General features: G+C 33.4%; 3 pseudogenes; all 3 read right to left on the reverse strand.

The window, feature by feature from the left end:
• Positions 1-10,066: 10,066 nt before the first annotated feature.
• On the reverse strand, positions 10,067-12,916 carry LOC121749841 (annotated as a pseudogene).
• Positions 12,917-14,939: 2,023 nt separating this feature from the next.
• LOC121749844 lies at positions 14,940-17,165 on the reverse strand (annotated as a pseudogene).
• Positions 17,166-17,883: 718 nt separating this feature from the next.
• On the reverse strand, positions 17,884-20,637 carry LOC121748082 (annotated as a pseudogene).
• Positions 20,638-26,650: the final 6,013 nt, after the last annotated feature.

A 26,650-nucleotide genomic window follows, 5' to 3' on the forward strand; every position in this document is an offset into this window, starting at 1 on the left:
TAACTAATGAATAATAGTTTATGTAATAATATTTGTTATTATTACATAAACTATTATGTCCTATTAAGTATTGATATTTTTTTAAGTATTGATACTAATACTGGACATAATAGTTTATGTCCAATATTATTTATGTATTTATAAACTATTATGTCCAATATTATTCTATAATAAATTTATGTATTATGATCAAAGCAAATTATTCTATTTCATTAGTTATTTATGTATATATTTATAAAATATCAATACTTAATATTGGACATAATAGTTTATGTAATAATAACAAATATTATTACATAAACTATTATTCATTAGTTATTTATCATTGATGATTTGCTTATGTTTATAAATTTATGTATATGTTAACTAATAAATAATATTATACACATTAAAAAAACAATTCTTATACAAATTGTATAAACCTAACCATAATTATTATACAAATAAATATTTTCTATATACAAATCATATTTCTCAATAATTCATTATTTTTATCAATCAAGAATATATTTGAATAATAATTTTGTTTATATATATCATACAAAACATGAAGAAAAATAGAAGACAAAAGAAAGTTTTGTATCCCACATTGGAAAAAGATGAATGAATGCTCTAAACATGTAGTTATAAAAGAAAATACTTCAACATATTTTGTCCTATATCAAAAGTGAAACATAAAACATTCAAGGAAGTCTCTATAAAGAGAAACATCCAAGAATGATTTTGTCCCACATCGAAAGTGGAATATAAAACATTCAAGGATGTCTCTATAAAAAAGAAACAACCAATAATGATTTTGTCCCACATCGAAAGTGGAACATAAAACATTCAAGGATGTCTCTATAAAAGAGAAACAACCAAGAATGAGTTTGTCCCACATCGAAAGTGGAACATAAAACAAGGATGTCTCTATAAAAGTGAAACAACCAAGAATGATTTTGTCCCACATTGAAAGTGGAACATAAAGCATTCAAGGATGTCTCTATAAAAGAGAAACAACCAAGAATGAGTTTGTCCCACATCGAAAGTGGAACATAAAACATTCAAGGATGTCTCTATAAAAGTGAAACAACCAAGAATGATTTTGTCCCACATCGAAAGTGGAACATAAAACATTCAAGGATGTCTCTATAAAAGAGAAACAACCAAGAATGAGTTTATCCCACATCAAAAGTGGAACATAAAACATTCAAAGATGTCTCTATAAAACAGAAACAACCAAGAATGAGTTTGTCCCACATCGAAAGTGGAACATAAAACATTCAAGGATGTCTCTATAAAAGATAAACAACCAAGAATGGTTTCTCAAATTCGCAAGCCCATCAAATATATATGGGCTATTACGAATTTCTTGTATTCATTTGTAAAAATTGATTTTAAATATAAAAATCAATTTTTATAAATAAAATATATATTTTTTTAATTTCGGTTGAACCGCCGGTTCATGAACCGGAACCGGCGGTTCAGGCAAAAAACCGACGGTTTTGAACCGCCTGGTGAACCGGCGGTTTTTTGAACCGGAACCGGAACCGCCGGGAGGTAGGCGGGCCGGTTCAGGTTCAAGCATTTCCTGAACCGTGAACCGCCGGTTCATGAACCGGAACCGGCGGTTCGTGACCCTTGTGCATGCCTAGTTAAAAGTGAGGAACTATTGTATCAATATCAAAATGTGAGGATTAGTTGGTTAGACCGTTGCAACAACTATCTCACTAAACCAACGGTGGATTTGTTAATGTTCGAGGTGATAAGTGATATAGAATTATCATAGCTAAATAGTGAATTTTATAAAATTTGTTTTGAAATATAAACACTCGAATATAGGTGTGTGATCAAATACTAACTTTTTACAGTAATAACTAATAACTAAATATCAATTTTGTATGTTAAAAATATCACGCAAAGACATAAATTTATCAATCTTTCTTGTGTTGATAAATTATGTCTTTGTATTGATATTTAAATTTGCATGTTGTATTGATATAATTATGTCTTTGTGTTGATAATTTTAATACACATAATTGAAAGTTTTTAGTTATTACTGTAAATTAGTTAGCACACTAACGCAACCCAATATATATTATTAAACCATATTTATATTTACTAACCAAAAAATTTATTTATTTAAAATATAGAATTTTCTTTAATTATAAATTTAATAAATAAATTGAAACATATAATTTAAGATATTTCAACTTGGAGCCACAACGTATATAGAGGTCGAAAAGTGTTCTAATTAACGTTTTTTTTTAATGCAACTATTAGTTTTTAAACGTATTTAATTATATGAGATTTTGTTGGTTTAATAAATTACTATTAATATAATTTGTGAGTTTAGAACTTGATATAATAATATATTTCTCATTTCATAAAAGTATATCCCACATTTTTAAAATAGTGCACGTAGAAAATTAATTTAGTCGTTTGAATATTTATAAATTTTAGGCAAGATTTTAACTTTTTATTAATTATGAATCTTTTCAATATTTGTAAATAATTGTGTATATAATTGATAATAAACATTTTCAGTTATAAGTAGCGGTCATTGGATTTGATTGAATTTACTAACTCAGATATGTAAATTTTTAAAAAAGTTATTGATACTTTTCGTCATTCCTTTGAATAATCTTATTGTTATACATATTTTTTAAAATTATAGTTATATATGTGTGCTTTTTGCGACGATGTTATTGTCCCTCCCCTAATATTTTATTAGCTTTATATACTCTAGGTATATAAATCTAATAAAATAATACAAAGACTAGGTTATGGGTTTATGGCTCAAGTGGTTGATTTTAAGTTATACTATATTGTACTATATTGTACGAGTAGTTTTAAATTATTGATAGACTGAATTTTTCGTATTCTCCCTAAATCTATACATATATAAAAGGGGAGTTTTGGGGGTATTTACCATTTAAGCTTAAATATATAATTTAGATACTATAATGTAGACATTTAAGACTAAAAACTATAATATAGACATGGCCTTCCCATGCTTTGAATCATTTCACACCTTTCATTGAATATTATTAATACTGGAAAATAAAGACTCTGGATCAAGATAACAAAAACTATAATTTATATAAAACTGATTTAAGCTTAAAATTAGAATCTAGACATGCACATGCAAAAAAAAAGAAACATATAAGTTTTGGCCTTGATTTTGAATAATTACAAGTTTTGGGCATGAATTTGAATATTTATAAATTTTGAAATGTCCTTTTTCATTAAAATTGATGAAATGTATTTCTATTAAAAATTTGCTATTAATGGTATCAATTTTAATGTTTCATGAGAAATTTGGGAATAAATGTCGCTGTTCATGAAATTGATGATGAAACGGCTGAAAGTTTTTAATTGGCTGCCATGAATATTTACATAAGGGGCTCAGGATTGAACTATAGTTACCGGCCATGAAAATCATATTTTGAATGAGATATATGCCATTAACCTCTATGATAGATACTCCGTATAATTGTTGTTACATAAAAAGCAGGCAAATGCTATGAGATTTCTACTTCAGAATGGATTAAATCAACATATGCAATAAATATATAAATAAAGGCAAATTCTAATAAACTAATTTAGATAATTAGTTTTATCATAACTAAAACACTCAAACGTTAGGGAAAAAAATTAGAAAATGCCAATTTTACATTTAATGTATAATCATGAATTTTAAAATTTAATGCACAATCATAAAATTCTATCAAATGTTGTTATGCATAGAGAGATGTAACCGTTATTTACTCATAAATATCTAACTTAACTTATGTCGTATAATTAATTGGACCCAATATTAATAACATTTTTGTAGGTTTCGATATTTACAAATTCCAATATTAGGGAAGTTAAAATGTTTTATTTTATTCGTATTCTGAATGGGAAAAGTGAAAAGTTTAGGAAGACGTTCGTAATTCTTTTTTTTTTACTATAAATACATGGCATTTGTTATGTTATAATCCAACCATTCCTACATTTTTTTTCATTACATTCTTCGTTGAAATTTTTGCTGAAATTTACTCACTTGGTATTTTTACCCTTCATCTATATTATTATAACATGAAGTCAGTTTTCTATTTTATGATTCCTTTTTGTGGTTTATGTGTCAATAATGTTTGTTTGTATCATCAATTCGCTTTCAATTGTTTTGTGATTAGTTGTTTTGTGATTGTGAATTGTTCTTTATTTTTGATATTAAACTTTTGCCTTTGTTTTTCTAATTTATCAGATGGTGAAGATGAATTTTAGGTAGGACAATCGGCATTGTCCGTGTGTTTATTGGGAGTTATAGCTTCGGCTACTTCGTTGTTGTGTCGCGAGTCGGAATGGGTTGGTAATCGTTGTATATTGACGGGAATAGTTTGATGAAAAAATAAATATTGAGGATGATGAATATCGACTGTAAAGTGATTCTTGGTGCAAATTTATTATTTTATATATTGATTTATTATTATTTTTGTTTATTTATGTTCCTATTATTGCACACAATTACAAATGTTACAGATCTAAAACCCCCAAAATAAAATAAGTGATTAACAAAGTAAAATTGAACTGGTTCCAGAGGGAGAATTTTATTTATATTTGGCTCATTTGTTGGTCATGATGAGTATATTTTAAAGTTAAGGGTTTAGGATTTAGGTTTCAAGGTTTGGTTTTTTATTGTATAGGGTCACTATATTGCAATGAAAGGAAGCTTGACTAGGAAGTGTCTCACCAGTTGCAATCTTAAATTATAGCTTTTGATAAAAAAATATCTTAAATCTCATTAGGAGAAGTGGTAATTATACAATTTTTAGGTTTTTTTGTTTGTTGATGTATGTAAGTTTGCTTTATTTTTTAGTCTCACGGTCAGAGTCATTTTTCCATTTTACAAAAATAATGTACTGTATTATTTTCCACATATTATATAGAACCTATATATATATATATATATATATATATGTATGTGTGTGTGTGTGTGAGAGACTTCAATTTAATTTACTTGCAAAATGTTTAATTGTGAATATGTGCTATACTATTGGAAAAATAAATTGTTCACTCAATGGTTCAACAATTAAAGTGGTTTATTTAAATAAAATATGCATTTAGTAAATTCTTATAATTTTACTACAAACAATATACTAGAATGATTCCATAATTTCATTGTAAACCCACCACATATTTTAATCTTATTTTCAGATACAACAAATATTTTGTGGACCTACTAAAGTATTATGTACCCAAACTTGCAAAAACGTTGTACATCTAAGACCATTTTAAGGTTAAAGTCATTGAGTGTTAGAACTATTTTAAAATTATATCATGATTATTTTTGTTTTGATTTTGAATGTCATTGGAACCATTTTATGTAATAATTAATGTAGGGAAAGACTCTAAAATTTTGTGACAATAATGAAAAATATACATTTTGCATAGTCAATATATAAAAGTAAAACATTAAATGGTAAGTTATTAGGTATTTTTTGTTGTAAATAGACTGATTTGTATTTAATAAAATTGTACAAATAAATATTATTTCAGACAAAAATAAAATAAAATGACACAGCTAGAATTTAGAATCATTAAATTATTTAATATTATTTTTTTATAAAATAGATTTCTAAAGAATAAGTAATGTTTATACACCAATAAATTTACTTCTTTTATCAAATGTATTATTGTATACATTATAATAATTATGATTTTCAACCCATGTAATATATTTTTTTTATTTCAAATCAATATTTCATATTTTGAAGAAAATAAAATGGACCGTGCACAGCACGGATTTAATAATGTAAAACAAGTGTGTTGAAAATAAAATGGATCGTGCATCGCACGGTGTGTGATACTAGTTGAAGATAACAACACACTTGTAATGTTAATACAGTAATCTAAATTCTAATATCCTTCGTACTTTATGTTTTTTTAATTAATCAAAAAATGACTTAAGCCTGCGTATGCGGTATGACAATCAAAGGTTCAAGATAAATCGCTAAAAGTCAAGCCGCAAAATAAAAAATACAATAACATCCAACTAAAAATAAAAGGCAAACTAACGCTAAATAACCTAAAATAGCTAAGAAACACAAACAACAGTAACAAGGCAAATCACGAGCTAATGCAATAATGCATGATTGGGAACCGAGGACACAAATCTAATATCAATCATCACTCGAAATTTGATAATTTTTACATAATCGATTGACAACTCGATCCGTTGTGAGAAAGGTTTGGACACCCACTTCTATTCCACAACATAAGAATCCAAAAAGGTCTTCTTTTTTTGATCTCTTAGTTTGAATCAATATTTGAAAAGTTATTTTATTCCATACGTTCCAGATCAACTAAGATATATACTCCTTGTTTGGTTTAACGTTATTATTTTTGTTTTATAGTACTACATTTAATTACATTATAATACATTAAAAATCGTTATTAATATTTTTAATTTTGTAATTTTTATAAAAATAAAGCTCATTTTTTCAATAATTTAGTTACATGAATAAAATGATAAATCAAGCGAAGTATATTTACTTTCCAACATCAAATTATGAAAAAGATGTCATTGACTCATTGTAATTTCTTTACAAAAGAAATCCACCTCATAAAAAAAATTCCGCCAAAATAACACAACCAAAATTTCAACTTCAATATTAAAAACTTTAAAAATCAGATCAAAACCACATATCCTTCTAAAGAAAATACACTCATACACTAAAGTTCAAATTACATGAAATGACATATATAAAAATTTGTGCAATAAAATTTAAAACACCCAAACCCATATATATCAATTTGTAATTAATTTCTATATTAAGTAGCCGTTATTTTACCATTGCAGTAGACAATAACGCAGAGTAAAAGAGTTCCAATTGCAAACACAAATTATGGCATAGAAATTTTCATAGTGTTGGTAAATAAAAAAGCAACTAGAAATTAAAACATCTAATTTCACCCCATGCGTGCACGCAGATATATAAGCAAAATATTGATCTAAAATTGAAAAAGCCCTAATTTCCATCCGCGAAGGCGAAGCATACGAATACAATCGATTCATCCCCAATTCGAAAAAAACCTAACAACAATGAACAATAAAGCAATTCAAAATTCTCGAGATCAATTATACAATTATTCGATTCGCGAAGCAGCATTCGAATGAATGAATGAAAAATCACGGCTATTATAAATCATCAAATCAACATCGATCGATCAGCGCCGCACCTTCTTGTGAAAATTCCGATGACAGTTGCAGGCGGCGCACCTCAAGGCGGCGGCGGTGCCGTCCTCACCGGCAGGCATGAACTCGCAGCAGCCGTCGACGGCGTACTTGCCGATGCTGGCGGCGTGGTTTTTGCGGCACTCCTCGTAGGTGACCTCGCGCTCGTGCTTGGAATTGAGCTTCCTCTCCTTTGGCTGCTGGTAATTCATTTTGGATCTGGAAAGGTATTGGAGAGGGGAAGCGAGAGCGTAGATATAGACGATGTGAATTAGGATAATGATGCAGCGGCGTTTGAAGGAGGTAGGTGCGATTTAGAGGAAGGTGGTTGGGCGTGAGCAGTAGGCTCTGCGATAGGTGGCGCAGCCGATTTTGATTGATTTCTCGCCGGCATTGGTAGATCGATGTGAAAATGTGGATAGCTTTCAATAATGGCCACCTTTTTCCATTACCAATTTATTGTTTCGATCTGGCAATTTTTTCTCATTATTTAATTAAATTTAATACTCATTTTTTCCTACCAGTGTCCACTATTTAAAGATCCATTTTAATTCGCCTCGAGTTTTAAGAAATTATTTCACTATAGTTGGGTCCCATTTTATACTACCTCCGTACTTGAAAAATAAAAACTATTGAAACTTTTAATGTACACTTGGTAAAGTAAGAGATATAGAGAGAAAAATGTGTAAAGGAAGAAAGATAAATAAAAAAAAGTATTAGAAGTAGTGTTAGTGGATTGTGTGATTTATTTCCTAAAATTGAAAGTTTTTATTTTTAAAGGACGAACAAAAATGGAAATAGTTTCCATTTTTAAGAGACAAATATAGTACTATTAGGGGGTGTTCGGTTTGTAAGATTGTATCCGTGATTAAATTAGTAGTGTGTTTGGTTCATGAGATTCATGAGATTAGTCATAGGTAACAACCCCCTATGACTAAAATAATCTTAAAACCCAATCCCAAATTGTATCTTGATATTATTTTATCTTAAAAATCGAACACCACCTTAGACTACTAAAATGTGAGTAACGATTTAGTAAAATGTGAGATTCATTTCTCTAGAAAACAAATGGGCTTCCATTTTTGTTATTAGACCAAGGGTATCCACCAACGTGCTAAGTGACTATTCTTCGTGCTGATTCGTAGACACTTCGAAGGATGGAACAAATGATCTAATGATTTAAAGCTGCTCCATAGGCGATGATCGATTCCATAACTATTTGGTTAAGGAGGAATGAGTCTTATGTCAGTGGACCACACCCATCGGATTTCAATTATTTAAAAAAAATAATCATAGTATGCATACTTGCCAAATCAATTGTGATACACATTTTTAATACAGTGGGACTGGGAAGTAGTGTTTGGATTATTTTTTGCGTAGTGAAACTGTGTTTATTTGCACGTTTCGGTGATTTGATTGAACAAGGCAATAAAATAGGGTCATCAACTCCACATCATGATATAAATTGACACGACAACATAATACTCCCTTCGTCCCGGGCTACTCGCCCCTTTCCTTTTCGACACGGAAATTAAGGATAGGTGAAAATTTTTACTAAAAATGGAAAGAGTGCAAGTAACTTGGAACGCCCAAAAAGGAAATAAGTGCGAGTAGTGCGGGACGGAAGGAGTATTAGGTTTGTGTCGATTGGTACAATCAACGAGTGATGTTACTTTCCTTAGATATAATTAAAACATAGTAATTGCATCATAAAATTATTATCACAATTCCCAGTAATTAAGTTATATGCTAATGCACAATTTTTACATTATTTGTTTTATACTTTTATCTAGGATATTAACATATTGTGAATGACATTAATTATGTTTTATTTATCACTATAAATTGACACTACACAGATGGAAAAATCATGACTGCTTCATTTTTAACGACAGATCTCACCAAAATGTTCATCAAAATGCCTTTTTAGGCCAATAAACGCCGACACATAAATCATAATGGTGGTTTCGAAGATGCTTTACAATTCCATATTCACTTATATCAAAATTATTTTAATCTAATAGTCCGTACACAAAGACTAATTATTTAGATGACAAAACAGTGCGCAATAAGTAACCAAAATGAGACTTTATTGCAATTATCATCAATTTTTTAGTGTGTTGCCTAATTCCACAATAATCTTATGTGACAGTTTTAAATGACGTGGATATGACATGACAAAATTAGTGTTGAAATGACAAATAAACAGATTAAAATAATGCCGTTTTGGGGATTAATTATGTGAACTTTTAATATTCAATGTATTTTGTTGTTAGAGCATCTCCAGTGGTTGCCCGTCCCACTCGGACATCCACTAGGGCTTCCCAAAAATACCTCCTGCCACATCACTAGGACTTCTCATCAATAAAATAAATCACAAATTCACAAATTATTATGCAATTTACGTTTACGGAAATAAAAATTTCAACACGAATACAAACGGAAAAATTTAACGAGCCGTATATATAGAGTTAAAAAAAAATTCAAAAATAAAAAATACCGGACGACCGACCGGACGTCCTACCCCCACCCCACAATGGCGCCCGTCCACTCGGACGTCCCTCGGATATCCGAGGACGTCCGACGTCCTACCTTGATGGGCGTATTCGACCCTTTTGCCACAATGGCGGACGTCCGCCGCTGGAGATGCTCTTAAGCGACGTTTTGGCCTAATTAGACATTTCGACATGCCATCTCAGACGCCGGCAACTGGCAACATAGCTTTGGACATTTCGGTAATATGGAAAAAATCTAATATTCAAAGTTAGGAGAGTTGTTGGTAAAAGCCTAAATTGACATATAATTAGTGATAACTCGAACCTCCGACTATGATTTGTACGACTGTGATAACTCGAATCTCCGACATTAGAAATATTTCAACTTCTTTCGCGCTAACTCATCATGTGGAACAACTCTATTAAACAGTACTAGTACATATTATGGCAAGTATATATTACAAATTCAGCTGGGAAAAAAAAACAGACTTAAACTACCCTTAATTTGTTTTAGAACAACTCGAACTCGAAACAGTCACCGGCATCCTGCGCCGGCGCCGGTTGCGGGATTTCACTCTCGAAGAACTCCGGTATCTGAGGGGGTACGGCGCAGCGTATCAGCGCCCAGTTCAGTCCATCGAAGAACGGGTGCCGCTTAATCTCGGCAGCTCCGGTTTCCGTCCCAAGCCGATTCTCGGGCTCCTTCACCAGTAGCCCTCGGATCAGATCCCTTGCCTGGAAACTAACGATGGGGGAGTCAGGAAATCGAAGGTTCTGCAACATCACATTTGCTAACGTCTCGTCGTTATTGGTACCCTTGAACGGCGTCTTCCCATACAGAAGCTCGTAGAGGAAGACGCCGAACGTCCACCAGTCGACAGCGCTGCCGTGGCCCTCTTCCTTGATGATCTCGGGCGCTAAGTACTCGTGTGTGCCGACGAAGGAGTTGGACCGCGCCTCTGTTGGCTCGGCTACGAGCTGCGGGAGAAGCCTGGCTTGGTGTGCGGCGTCGGCTTTCAGCTTCCTTGCTCTGGCTGCCGCATTTAGCCCGTGGCTAAAGCACGAGACTTCGCACGAAGGCCCGGTGCAGAATGGATCGATGCAGTTGGAACCGGCACATGGACCCGAGATCCTGGGAGGTTCCATTGCTAATGAGGATGATTTTACGAGGGTTGGGTTTACGGAACATCTCAGGGATAGGTCGAAATCTGTCAGCATGATGTGACCGTCCTCACGGACCATGATGTTCTCCGGTTTTAGATCTCTGTACACAATGCCGAGCATGTGTAAATACTCGAGAGCGAGGAGGACCTCAGCAACATAGAATCTGCAAAAGGTAATTATGAGCAAAGACTATACGAACACGAAAATGCGGGTGTGGATAGGAAACGAAACAGAGTCTAACGGCTAAATAGAGAAAAGTTTCCTTTATGTGCCTCATCAACACGTCTATTATCATCGAATACGCTCAATTATCGGTTACATACACAGATTGGTTCTCAACAGCATAGAATCATTTTGAATCAGAAAATGCGAAGTCGATCACAATAAGAGCAAAGGAAGTAACAGAAAGCAAACCGAGAAGGCCAGAAAACTAAAACAAATGACTTAGTGATGTTTTTCGGTATATATATTATTATACATAAGGTGTATCCGACAAAATCACCAAGGTTTTATAGTTACTATATTTGCTACTCATCCATTAGCTCCAAATATCGTATATCACGAAGCTAGGCTTCGACCTCGTCACATTCAAATATATATAAAATCTATATCCAAGCACTTTCTAGAGCCCCTTCAAAAGCCAGTGAATTTCCTCTTATGTTTTGTATTAAGTGAATGCATTACTTTCTATGGCGTAAAAGCAGACAACGAAAAACGAACTATGAGCCTTAAATACCATACCTTGCGGCCTGTTCAGGAAAATATCGACCAGGTTGCTTCTGCCTGAGGACATGTAGATCTCCACCAGGACAAAACTCCATGACCAAACACGACAAATTATCCGAGGTAAACTGGGCATAGAGAGTCGGGAGAAACGGATGATCCAGCATTTTGAGAATTTCTCTTTCAGTTTGAGCTCGAGGCATTTTTCCTTTTTGCTAAGAACTCATTATCCATTACCTTTATGGCAAAAAGGCACTCCGTTCTTATCAATTCAGCAAGATACACCGAACCGATATCTCCAGAACCAAGCTTTTTCAGTAGATTGAAGTGATTCAGCCCTAGAAAACCATACTTCTTTCTTATATGGTTGATTGCTTCCCACCTAACATCCTTCGACATGTGCGGCTTATTATTGCAAGTTGAGCCACTCAGATTGCTCTCGTCGCTGAGGCTCGTGTTGCTACTGCTGAAGTCGCAATTACTGCTGTTCGAGCTCTGAGAAAGATCCCATTTTTCGCCTTGTTTGGCAACCATGATACTTTTAGCAACAGAGGTATCTTTATTCGCATCAGAATCCGTGCCAGCTGTCAGAACCTGAACACCGGCACTATCCGAGGGATCCTTGCAGGAATCCTTACTCGTCGTATCCCTCAAAGAACACTGACACCTCTGGCAGATTACTTGCTCTGAACTTTGGTCCTGAGCAGTATCTACGTCATGAGATCCTTTCGAGCTTCCATCAGTATATATCGTTACCTTCTTTGCTTTCTTTATAACGATGTCTTGTTTCTGTTTCCAACTGGCTTGACCGCACGAGATGTACCTTCTATGTTTCCTTTAACCAAACTGGAAGAAGACACTGTCTGTAGCCTAGACTTCCGTCTTACCTTCGGGTGCTGCCTTTTCAACTACTTTCGAGGAAGCAGGAACTTCCTTGATGGGGACGTTCGCAGCTTGCTTGAGCCAGAACTTTTCAGGTCTTCCTTTAGATGATTATCATCAGCATCGTCTCGGGGCAGAATAGAAACTGAACAGCAGTCTTCTTCCTGTAGGCCTATTCCCGATTTCTGCGTATCAGCTTCTGAAACAGGTATTTTTTTATTATGCACAATGTTCGACTCTGCTCCCTCCATAACTATGGCAGCCGGTCGAAGAGCAGAATCTTGAAGCTTCCGAGGCAGCTTGCTGGAAGAACATACGCCAGTATCTTCTTCGACAGGAGACTTTCCTACATTGTCGCATTCATCCAGTTGATGACCGGGATCTCGTGGTTTATGCTGTTTATTCTTTAAAGTCGCTTTATCATCTAAACAGGGAGAAAAATTAGGACCTTGGAATGTGACGGTGGCACGATTCCAGAAGAACACGAGGCACTCTGCTCCGGAACCAGAGATATTTCTATCCTTCGTGCTTCACTTCAAACCGAAGAACAGCTAGATTCACGGTGTTTCACCACAATAGACCTGTAAATATTAGCGATTTCCCTGCTTCCGAGACTCTAGGAGATGCTGGCATGATGACTACCTACGCGGCGCTATCAGAGTCATACAAAACAAAGTCACGCTTTAGCTAGCAAGATGACGTCGTATTACACTCAATTAAATATTTAATTTTTGAGGTATACTAGATTCTATTTGAAAAGGGTGAAATGGAAGGAGAAAATGAGAAAGAGATGGAATGAAGTACAATAAATGAAATTATTTAATTTATATTACGACGTTGTTTTGAAGCCTACAATATGACGTCCGATAGTACTATGTAAGTAAGTTATCAAACGATATCAATCTGAAATTTTGATTGGTTGCAAAATCAGAATAAGTCAATAGTTTGGTAATTTAAAGTAGACAGACTTTAGACCGGGTATGCAAAATCAAAACTTGACGAAAGTTTATGAATTTACATATAAATCCCCTTATGTTTTGTATTTTCCAAAAACCATCTTGTGACGTGATAAGGTGGTTGCCATGACTCTTGATAGTAATGAGCTTGTGGCTAGGACACTTGCAATTTTGTTCTCAACACAAAATGTCTATACTTTAAAACAATAATATTAGTACAAAAAAAAGCAAACACAAACGGTGTTAATTAGAAAATGACAATATCAATATCTATTAATCTCTTTTGGTAGTTCAAATACTTGATGCCAAATCCAAAGATAAGCACAAACAGCAAAATAAAAACCAAGTACATGAAAACAACAAGAGGCAGAAAATCATGATCAAAACCTAAGTTTTGTCTGAGTAATGTCTTAACTGCCACATAACTAACTCCAGGCACCTCAATCTCACAATCCAAATCACCAAATTGTGAAGCCACAATCCCATAAATTGTCCAAGCCACTGGTGAACCCCAGTAATACCACCTCCACCACATAGGAATTTGCTGTCCAAAACAAAAAAAAAAAACATTTTTTTGTCACACAAACATTCTTTTATCATAGTATAGAATCCTGGCAATGACTCACCGTCTGGGTGAGGAGGAAGCCGGAGAACAAGGCTGTGGAAGAACGATGGCGCCCACTTGAAGGCCCGGGGTGAGGGCGATGAACATCATCCCGAACAGAGTGAAGTAGAGGAAGGATGTGAAGATGAAGTAGTAGAAGAGGGGGAATTTGGTAATAGTCCATTGGAATCCAATGATTGAGTAGATAAGAAGAGTGTATGCTATTGTTTGTATTGCAACATACATTGTCTCGATGGCCACCTGCGCGAACGCCTAGTGGTTTTACTACACGATAGGAGGGAGCCGTTTTTATCTTTGGGGCTATACGTCAATCCAATAGTACTAGCCGAGACATAATTTGTCTCAAAAGAACAGGTTTTCCTCAACTCGACTTATAGTTTGATTTGTTCATTATGTACTGTTCTTTTTCTTTGATCGTGATAATTAGAATACCGCTTATACATGACTAGCCATTTTCCCCATATCTCTAGCATATTATCCAAAACTAAACAATTAAATCGGATTTTAGTCGTATTAGTCTTGACTTCGAGAAGGAAGAGAAATGCGCACTATCTTGAGGTTGATCATTGGCCACATTCAAAGAATTTGTGAAGAAAAAAACTTGCAGAATATATCTTAGTCATAAGCTATAAACAAACTGTGGTGTGGAATTAGAACTCATGGCTAAGAGGAATTCTAGTCAAAGTAGAATTCTGTTTACTAGGATTTTTCTCATAAAATATCCTCTTTATTACTTACAATTGTAGAGTGTAGGAGTGCATTTTTTATTGGAAAATCTCCGATAAAATATCTCTAGGTAACCAATCACGACGAAAGATTTCGGATCGAGAAGTTTGATGGATCAGATTTTAAAAGTTGGAGATCGAGGATTGTCACTACGATGAAGACCTATATTGGAAAGAAAAGCTGGAGAAGATGGATTCAGACAAGTGAGAGTTTTTGTACAGAAAAACTAATGATTATGAAAGGTTTTATGCTAACATAGTTGACATTAATCAGATAATATACTTTCAAATGAAAAAAGAAAAAGTGAACATGTTTTCAAGTTTAAGCATAAACAAGAGTTTAGAAATGCTGTGCCTGAAAACTTCAGTACAAATGTGATTCAGTTTTGGCTCTGCTAGCCGGAGTTGAGTGCAGTCCTTAATCCCCACTTGCACAGCCATTACAACCACAGTGCACACATTCAATAACCTTTTCCTCGCGTAAATGCTTTGGGACTCGGCAGACACAAGTAGTTTGAAAGTTATGGTCTCGAGGCTGCATGCACCTCAGGCAACAAAGCCTTTCATAACCAGGCTGCCATCAAAACAATTATCATGAGAATCTGTAATAGTAGGCAATATGCATTATAGCAATCTTGGTTTTTCACATTTTATTTGGTGTAGCAATCAGTCTTGTATGTTACTTCCTCAAACAAAGATTTCCAATATCTAATGTGCACTAACAGAAACAAAGAGGATTTGCATTATCATTGTAGAAAATCCTGAATAAGGGCATACCTTTTTCCACTTTGCTATTAAGTTACGGTCTGCATAACCCTGATCCAAGCAGAACTCATATAATTCCTTGGAGATTTCCTTCCTCCTGTGATAGAGATCATATATATATCTACTCTTCTGATGGGCTATTTTGAAAATAGGCCACAGGGCCTCACATTTCCTTTTACCATCATGTGGGTCATTCTCAGCTGCCGCATAAAATGACAAGCACGGATGTAAGAAACTAAGAACATAATTTGAGAAGACAGCAAGCAGACACATATATGCACCAATTAACACCCAAGTCACAAGATTAGATTAGAATAATGCAAATGTTCAAATAACATAGATTATTGTCAATAACAATCAAACTATCAAAGAACCTTCTCTCATCTTTGCTTGTAGTTCACGAAGAGTCGGTTCAATCAACTCCCCCCTCTGGTATCTTTACTCGGTTTGTCTTCACCTTTGGCATGGTTCCTGCAACAAGATCCTGTGGAACAAAACAGAAAAATTACGCTTAGAAGCTAGGAAATCCATAGCTATGTTGGCAATTTGAGCTAATATTCATCATAAAAATGATCAACAAAACAACTTTCCAGTCTATCTCACTTATTCAGCTAGATATCAAATTTGTGGCTTTTTACTAATTTAGCAAACAATCTAAGACCACATTCATATCTTATTTGTTGAGAAATGGATGAGCAAGACATAGCTGCAACCATTGAGCTAAATCAGTTATAAAAGTCGGTTACAGCCGTTGGAAAGGAGCTGCAAAAATCAACTAACTCTAAACATGTACATTGAGGAATGAAATAGCAGTCACTCAAGCAACTTAAATATTCATCAAGATCTTATATGGATAGATAGAATCTGATCATATGATAATAAGATAGAAAAGGATAGAAGTCTGTGAGAGTGGAACTCAATCTTGTGTATTGGACTTTTGTTCATCTTCTTATAATCGGTCACCGTTCTTGATCTTGATCATATAGTGCAGTTAGTATTTTGAGTTTGCATTAAACAGATTTCATTCTTCCATTCGTGAATCGAGATTGTGTCATTCGATCTCAATTACTCCATTATAGTCGGTAAGTTTAAAAGGTTAGCATAAGACGCTCTGTTTGATTACAAAATGAGGCTTCAGCTTCTTATGTGTCTACAGCATCAGATGATTAGTCTCATGGATTGAATTCATTGCAGCTATACGATTTGAACAAGCTGAAGTTATCAGACAACTTCGATGTGAAGAAGATTAAAATTTTAAAACGGTAAAGAAAAAACCCTAGAGAAATTTCATCAAAGCATAGAACCTCATCCCCAGAGTAAAATTGATTAAGGTCAACAAATCGAACCTAAATCCACCAATTAATCGGATAATACAATTATACAACACCAAATATCAACAATCGGCTACCCAAGCTCATCACGAACTTAACTAAAAAGGCTTCAAGAGTTCAGGGGGAAGAAAAATTACCAACAATTTCAGAATCTACGGGGACGGCGGCGTCACGGCGGCGGAGGGGAATCCGATTGGAAGAGAGTGTATGCGGGAATTCAATTTCTCTAACAAATCTACCGAAGGCGAATTGTAGAGACAGAGAGAGAGAGAGAGCTAAACTATACATATAAATATAATCGGAATTTAAAATTCCTTTGAAACGGCATTTTGAAGAGTTGCTATAGGTTTTTATTTTTATTTTTATTTTTATGAGTCCATACTTGCCTCTTTAATGGAATTTTTAATTTAAATTTAAGTTGAGCATATATATATATAAAAATACTCCGTACTAAACAATGAAATTCCAATATATAGAATAATTTTTAATAGACAAGGGAATTAAGTGTTCGGTGTGCAAAGATATACTTACGCCCCTTAAAAATAATAGTAATATTTTCATTTTAATTTGTATTTAAAATTATACAATAATAATTTAGGAATTTTTAAATAACTTATTACTCTTACACATTATTTCTTTACAGTTTACTACTAATATTTTGTGGATTCCACTAACATTACTAATAATATGTGTTTCATAATCCACTAATAAAACTTTCGTTATATTTTCTTTTCTATTACTTAACTAATTGCATATTATAACTTTTCAAAATTTGCTATTTTAATGGACTGAATTAGTAATAAAAGAAGCAAGATACAATATAGATAGCATTGATTACCAAATAAGTGTTCCTATAGTACTCCTAATATTGTTACACAAAGGTTTGCATCAAAAAAATGCTCAGACATCTTTGGGAATGTACAATAATTTATTCAGATCAGAGGCGTTCCTCCACAGCCCAATGTGGAAGTGCTGGGCTTAAAATACGCAGCCACAAACTCTCTTGTTGAGAAGCTCTACCATTTCCTGCACTTCACACACTTGGGCGTTTTATACTGACTAAAATGTAGCACTCCTCTTCTCCACAGCATAGTCCATCAGCTCTTCAAAGCTCCCCCCTCTCCACAATCCGAATCTTCCAACGCCCCGATCGGACTTGTCGACCACCCGACACCGCCGGTACCAATACAACAAACCGAATCCATCACCCTCCTCCATCGCAAGGCAACACTGCTCACCACTTCGCCACTAGGCCAACCATCCGGATCCTTCAACAGCAGCTCCCAGAAATATCACGTAGTGCCTGGGATCGTCGCGGTGTCCGCGTAGCTCGTGTAGTCCACCACGACCACTTTGGACTCGTTGAGCAGTTTGTACGCCCCTCTCCACCGCACCCTGAAGAGTGGTCTCGTCGGTTTTATCCGTGTCGATGCTGAGCAAGACGTTCCGCCGAGCGAGGAACCGGAACTGCGGCGCGGAGTTGTGGAACCCAGTCACTCGGAAAATGTCGCCGACTCTGTACCGATACAGGCCGTTGTAGGTGGTGACGACGAGCTCGTATTCCTTTCCTATCTCGACATTCACCAAGTCCACCGGTTCGGAAAACTCCAGGTCATCAAGAGGCAGGAACTCCATGTAGGCCGCCTGTGGCATGAACGTATAGGAGACTTCGGAAGGATTGCAAAAGGGATCGAAATTAATTCCGACCGCGCACTCTGACGAGACGTACATAGCACTGATCACCGGCAATCCGCCGCTGTAGTAATCAACGGTTGGGATGTATTGTGACATCGAACCGGTCACTATCGTGTCAATAAATTTGGCATTAGGCCAAATCCTAGTGATGATCCTTCCCAGTTATCCTTCTCGCATTCCCGGGCTAGCAAGTCGGCCAGCTCCGGTTCGGGCCGCAGCACCCGGCTCATGCACCCGAGGATCGCTTGATCATTAACTCTCGAGTCGAGCGACCCCGGTCCGGATATCACGAGTTAGTTCTCGCCAGTTGAGCTGGAGAAACCTGATGACCCGTAGTAGGCCCGAGGCAAAGACGGCCCCGCTCGGATAATACGTTCCCGCTCATAAAGCCCGCAGAGCATCTGAGTATACATGCTCTGGAATATATCCTCACAGCACACGGCTTCATACGGGCTTGATGATGCCTTCATTGCATCAGCAGGCATATTTTTTATATCGACTTTGAATAACCTGGTGATCGCGGAGAGGACCATGAGCCCACCCTTCGTCCTTCTCTCGGGCTTTATGAACATGAAGTGCAGGGATTTCCCTTCGTCCAGCCCCTTCACGTGCCTGTTCCGTCATAACAATTCTTAAGAAAATGCAATCAATGTATATATATATATAGGGAGTGGTTAAATGAGAACTATATCAGTTTCTTAATACATTTATATCAGTTGGTATCACAAGACCCTACAGATATTCATGAATCAACGAACTGATATAGTTCACCAACTGATATGTTTCATGATACCAAGTTACCAACTGATATTAAATGTATCAACGAACCGATATAGTTCTCATTTTAAAGAAACATATCAGTTCTGAAATGAACCATCTCCTATAGTATATATCTTTGTGTGATTACCGGTTGAGAATAGCACGAGCAAGAACGAATTGCTTTAGTCGGATATCCTGATCTTGTTTAACGGCCGGAATGAGTTTTCCTTCGCCACCTGAAGTTCCGCTGCTGTTGAAACAAAACAGAATTGCTGAGAACAAATTCAAGCAGGGGAAAAGCAAAGCTGATTAGCACCTGATGATGAAATCAGAGATGGGTTGAGAGCTCAAAATTGGGGAGCGATCTCCGTCGGCTATTCGTCGGATGAAAGGCAGGATATCTTCGTAGGTTACCACCGGAATTTTTGACTTGAACGTCCCCCGATCCGTGGCGCCATCGAGATTGAAACGCTTCAGATATTCGGTCTCTCTGTTTTCGGATAGTATTCCGGCTAATGTAGCTTGCTGCACCTTGTCCGCATTCTCAGTCACTTCTTCGATGAATTGAAGCGCTTTTGCACCGTCCATAGCTGCTCAATTATACAGCAAAAGCCTTTAAATTTACTGAGCTTCAAACTCCTTTGAATTTATACAGCAAAAGTGAGCTTCAAACTACTTTGAATTTATACAGCAAAAGCCTATAAATTTACCGAGCTTCAAACGCCTTTGAATTTTATACAGCAAAAGCTTATGAATTATTGAGCTTCAAACTCCTCTGAAATTATACAGCAAAAGCCTATAAATTTACTGAAACTCAAAACTCCATTGTTTTATTGTCACTATCAACTGTGTCGAAGATTTTGCCAGATTTATGTTGAATGCGTGACGTTTTGGATAATTATTTAATGAATTTAAAAATAAGTTTCGTGACTCAATACATTGCAGCTTAACAACTTGAAGCAGCTGAATCATGTGATAATGTGATGAGGCTTAAAACGGTGAAAGAGAAACCCTAGAGAAATTTCATCAAAGCATAGAAGATCATCGCCACAGTAAAATTGATGTAGGTAAACAAAGCGAACCTAAATCTACCAACTAATTCTATAATAAAACACCAAATATCAACAATCGGTTAGCTCGAGCTCATCACGAACTTTAAAAAAAGCTTGTAGAGTTCAGGGAAGAAGCATTTACCAGCAATTTCAGGAATGGCAGAGTTCTCTGGAGGAGATTGCGAGGCAATGAGATAAGATTGCTGATCTTTGACTTAGAAATATATTGGGATTTTAAAATTTAATTGAAGTCGCATTTAGAAGAGTTGCTACCGTTTTGTTTTTGTTTTTTTAATGAGTTCATCACTTTTCATTTCAATTTTTCGTGCAATTCGAATAATCGAATCAACAAATTGGAATTTTTTGAAGATTAAAATCGAACCAAATTAATCTATAAAAAATCAAAATTGAAATTCAAGCTATGAATAACGATTTTAACTGAAATTTTAATACTCAGAAAAATCAAAATTGCATAAAATTGAAATTCAAGCTATGAATAACGATTTTAACGGTTTTCATTAATTAGTTAAGAGCGTTTCAAATTAAACGTTAATTGGCTATTGAATCTTCCAAAATTGAATATCAAATTTAATTAGTCTAAATTAATAAAATTACATAGTTGACCTATTAGTAAAAAAATGGCTGCCTAAACTAACGCTCAATTAACACTCATTTAATTAGTGGAATAAAATGGCTGTCAAATTAACTCTCATTTCATTAGTGGGAAACTGTTTTAAATTTAACGACATGGAATCGATGATTACATAATTTACATCAAATAAATTCTCATTAACATTTGCCTTTATTTTTATTTTTCTCCTAGTAGGCGTCCATTCTCATTCCACACCGTTATTATTATTATGTGTTTTAGCGTTTTTATCATATAATATATTTTTTAACTATTTATCTGAAATAATTAATTATTATATTTTATTTATCATGAAGAGCCTTAGGATTCAATGAACATTTCCCAAAATCATTACAAAATTAGTTTCGTGATCAAATTAGGTAAGGTGCAATTCTTTCTATTTGCTATTTGGACGGTTGAGATTTGTTATTGGGGTTTTGTTGAGCATTAGGATTCAAGGAACATTTCCCAAAATCATTACATATTAGTTTCGTGATCAAATTATGGAAGGAGTAATTCTTTCTATTTATTATTTGACCGGTTGAGATTTGTTGTTGGGGTTTTGCTAGGGTGGGTTTTTTTTTCTTTCTATTTTTGCTTTTTTCTCTTTTTTTATTATAAAAATAGTGGGAATTGGAGTGAAAATTATAGTAAAAGAATTTTTATTTTTATCCGAAGTTTTATAATTGACTTTTTTACCTTTTGATATCTTATTTAGGCAAACTATCAAAAGAGGACTACAAATATAAAAATAACAAACATTTGGTGTTGGGTGTTAATTAACTTCATCGTATATGTGATAAATATAAACAGATAAAATTTGGAATATCTTAGGCTAATATGGTATTCTTAAAATATCAAAATAGGTAAATTATTGATTCTGTCATTTTCATTTTATCATTTTATTTGAAAATTCATCACATTATAATAGTAAAAAATGTCTTACTCAATCTTTTGTGGATTAAAAATGTTATACTACAATTTTGAACACCTTTTTTTTGGTAGAACTTAAAAAATGACAGGATATAATTATGCATGAGTGAGATAATATTTAACCAAAATATGATAAAGCCGAGACATTTATTTACAACTATAACATGATATGATCATTTTGAATAAAATGTTGAAATGATAGTGCACATAATCAAATACTAATTTAATGAATCCAACCAAGCATTAAAACACTTCTTTATTTATGTATGGTTAAAACCGGGAGGTAGACATGCACAAACCGAACCGGTCCGGCGGTTAATCGCCGGTTCGGGCCCGCCGGTTCATGAACCGGAACCGGAACCGGAACCGGCGGTTTGAACCGTCCGGAGGGTTGCCGGTTAACACGGGCCGGTTCAGGGTCGGCGAATTGTGAACCGTGAACCGGAGGTTCAAAACCGGCGGTTCGGCGGTTTGAACCGCCGGTTCGGCCGAATTTAATAAAAAATTATTTATAAAAATTTATTTTTATATTTAAAATCAATTTTTACAAACAAATGAATTCAAGAAATTCATAATAGCCCATATATATTTGATGGGCTTGCGAATTTATGAAACTATTCTTGGTTGTTTCTCTTTTATAGAAACATCCTTGAATGTTTTATGTTCCACTTTCGATGTGGGACAAAATCATTCTTGGTTGTTTCTCTTTTATAGAGACATCCTTGAATGTTTTATGATCCACTTTCGATGTGGGACAAACTCATTCTTGGTTGTTTCTCTTTTATAGAGACATCCTTGAATGTTTTATGTTCCACTTTCGATGTGGGACAAACTCATTCTTGGTTGTTTCTATTTTATAGAGACATCCTTGAAAGTTTTATGTTCCACTTTCGATGTGGGACAAACTCATTCTTGGTTGTTTCTATTTTATAGAGACATCCTTGAATGTTTTATGTTCCACTTTCGATGTGGGACAAAATATGTTGAAGTACTTTCTTTTATAACTACATATTTAGAGCATTCATTCATCTTTTTCCAATGTGGGATACAAAACTTTCTTTTGTCTTCTACTTTTCTTCATGTTTTGTATGATATATATAAACACAATTATTATTCAAATATATTCTAGACTGATAAAATAAAGAATTATTGAGAAATATGATTTGTATATAGAAAATATTTATTTGTATAATAATTATTGTTAGGTTTATACAATCTGCATAAGAATTATTCTTTCAATGTGTATAATATTATTTATTAGTTAACATATACATAAATTTATAAACATAAGCAAATCATTAATGATAAATAACTAATGAATAATAGTTTATGTAATAATATTTGTTATTATTACATAAACTATTATGTCCTATTAAGTATTGATATTTTTTTAAGTATTGATACTAATACTGGACATAATAGTTTATGTCCAATATTATTTATGTATTTATAAACTATTATGTCCAATATTATTCTATAATAAATTTATGTATTTATGATCAAAGCAAATTATTCTATTTCATTAGTTATTTATGTATATATTTATAAAATATCAATACTTAATATTGGACATAATAGTTTATGTAATAATAACAAATATTATTACATAAACTATTATTCATTAGTTATTTATCATTGATGATTTGCTTATGTTTATAAATTTATGTATATGTTAACTAATAAATAATATTATACACATTAAAAAAACAATTCTTATACAAATTGTATAAACCTAACCATAATTATTATACAAATAAATATTTTCTATATACAAATCATATTTCTCAATAATTCATTATTTTTATCAATCAAGAATATATTTGAATAATAATTTTGTTTATATATATCATACAAAACATGAAGAAAAATAGAAGACAAAAGAAAGTTTTGTATCCCACATTGGAAAAAGATGAATGAATGCTCTAAACATGTAGTTATAAAAGAAAATACTTCAACATATTTTGTCCTATATCAAAAGTGAAACATAAAACATTCAAGGAAGTCTCTATAAAAGAGAAACATCCAAGAATGATTTTGTCCCACATCGAAAGTGGAATATAAAACATTCAAGGATGTCTCTATAAAAAAGAAACAACCAATAATGATTTTGTCCCACATCGAAAGTGGAACATAAAACATTCAAGGATGTCTCTATAAAAGAGAAACAACCAAGAATGAGTTTGTCCCACATCGAAAGTGGAACATAAAACAAGGATGTCTCTATAAAAGTGAAACAACCAAGAATGATTTTGTCCCACATTGAAAGTGGAACATAAAGCATTCAAGGATGTCTCTATAAAAGAGAAACAACCAAGAATGAGTTTGTCCCACATCGAAAGTGGAACATAAAACATTCAAGGATGTCTCTATAAAAGTGAAACAACCAAGAATGATTTTGTCCCACATCGAAAGTGGAACATAAAACATTCAAGGATGTCTCTATAAAAGAGAAACAACCAAGAATGAGTTTATCCCACATCAAAAGTGGAACATAAAACATTCAAAGATGTCTCTATAAAACAGAAACAACCAAGAATGAGTTTGTCCCACATCGAAAGTGGAACATAAAACATTCAAGGATGTCTCTATAAAAGATAAACAACCAAGAATGGTTTCTCAAATTCGCAAGCCCATCAAATATATATGGGCTATTACGAATTTCTTGTATTCATTTGTAAAAATTGATTTTAAATATAAAAATCAATTTTTATAAATAAAATATATATTTTTTTAATTTCGGTTGAACCGCCGGTTCATGAACCGGAACCGGCGGTTCAGGCAAAAAACCGACGGTTTTGAACCGCCTGGTGAACCGGCGGTTTTTTGAACCGGAACCGGAACCGCCGGGAGGTAGGCGGGCCGGTTCAGGTTCAAGCATTTCCTGAACCGTGAACCGCCGGTTCATGAACCGGAACCGGCGGTTCGTGACCCTTGTGCATGCCTAGTTAAAAGTGAGGAACTATTGTATCAATATCAAAATGTGAGGATTAGTTGGTTAGACCGTTGCAACAACTATCTCACTAAACCAACGGTGGATTTGTTAATGTTCGAGGTGATAAGTGATATAGAATTATCATAGCTAAATAGTGAATTTTATAAAATTTGTTTTGAAATATAAACACTCGAAATATAGGTGTGTGATCAAATACTAACTTTTTACAGTAATAACTAATAACTAAATATCAATTTTGTATGTTAAAAATATCACGCAAAGACATAAATTTATCAATCTTTCTTGTGTTGATAAATTATGTCTTTGTATTGATATTTAAATTTGCATGTTGTATTGATATAATTATGTCTTTGTGTTGATAATTTTAATACACATAATTGAAAGTTTTTAGTTATTACTGTAAATTAGTTAGCACACTAACGCAACCCAATATATATTATTAAACCATATTTATATTTACTAACCAAAAAATTTATTTATTTAAAATATAGAATTTTCTTTAATTATAAATTTAATAAATAAATTGAAACATATAATTTAAGATATTTCAACTTGGAGCCACAACGTATATAGAGGTCGAAAAGTGTTCTAATTAACGTTTTTTTTAATGCAACTATTAGTTTTTAAACGTATTTAATTATATGAGATTTTGTTGGTTTAATAAATTACTATTAATATAATTTGTGAGTTTAGAACTTGATATAATAATATTATTTCTCATTTCATAAAAGTATATCCACATTTTTAAAATAGTGCACGTAGAAAATTAATTTAGTCGTTTGAATATTTATAAATTTTAGGCAAGATTTTAACTTTTTATTAATTATGAATCTTTTCAATATTTGTAAATAATTGTGTATATAATTGATAATAAACATTTTCAGTTATAAGTAGCGGTCATTGGATTTGATTGAATTTACTAACTCAGATATGTAAATTTTTAAAAAAGTTATTGATACTTTTCGTCATTCCTTTGAATAATCTTATTGTTATACATATTTTTTAAAATTATAGTTATATATGTGTGCTTTTTGCGACGATGTTATTGTCCCTCCCCTAATATTTTATTAGCTTTATATACTCTAGGTATATAAATCTAATAAAATAATACAAAGACTAGGTTATGGGTTTATGGCTCAAGTGGTTGATTTTAAGTTATACTATATTGTACTATATTGTACGAGTAGTTTTAAATTTATTGATAGACTGAATTTTTCGTATTCTCCCTAAATCTATACATATATAAAAGGGGAGTTTTGGGGTATTTACCATTTAAGCTTAAATATATAATTTAGATACTATAATGTAGACATTTAAGACTAAAAATTATAATATAGACATGGCCTTCCCATGCTTTGAATCATTTCACACCTTTCATTGAATATTATTAATACTGGAAAATAAAGACTCTGGATCAAGATAACAAAAACTATAATTTATATAAAACTGATTTAAGCTTAAAATTAGAATCTAGACATGCACATGCAAAAAAAAAGAAACATATAAGTTTTGGCCTTGATTTTGAATAATTACAAGTTTTGGGCATGAATTTGAATATTTATAAATTTTGAAATGTCCTTTTTCATTAAAATTGATGAAATGTATTTCTATTAAAAATTTGCTATTAATGGTATCAATTTTAATGTTTCATGAGAAATTTGGGAATAAATGTCGCTGTTCATGAAATTGATGATGAAACGGCTGAAAGTTTTAATTGGCTGCCATGAATATTTACATAAGGGGCTCAGGATTGAACTATAGTT

Source organism: Salvia splendens, chromosome 9 (assembly GCF_004379255.2).
Source record: "Salvia splendens isolate huo1 chromosome 9, SspV2, whole genome shotgun sequence".
Taxonomy (NCBI): domain Eukaryota; kingdom Viridiplantae; phylum Streptophyta; class Magnoliopsida; order Lamiales; family Lamiaceae; genus Salvia; species Salvia splendens.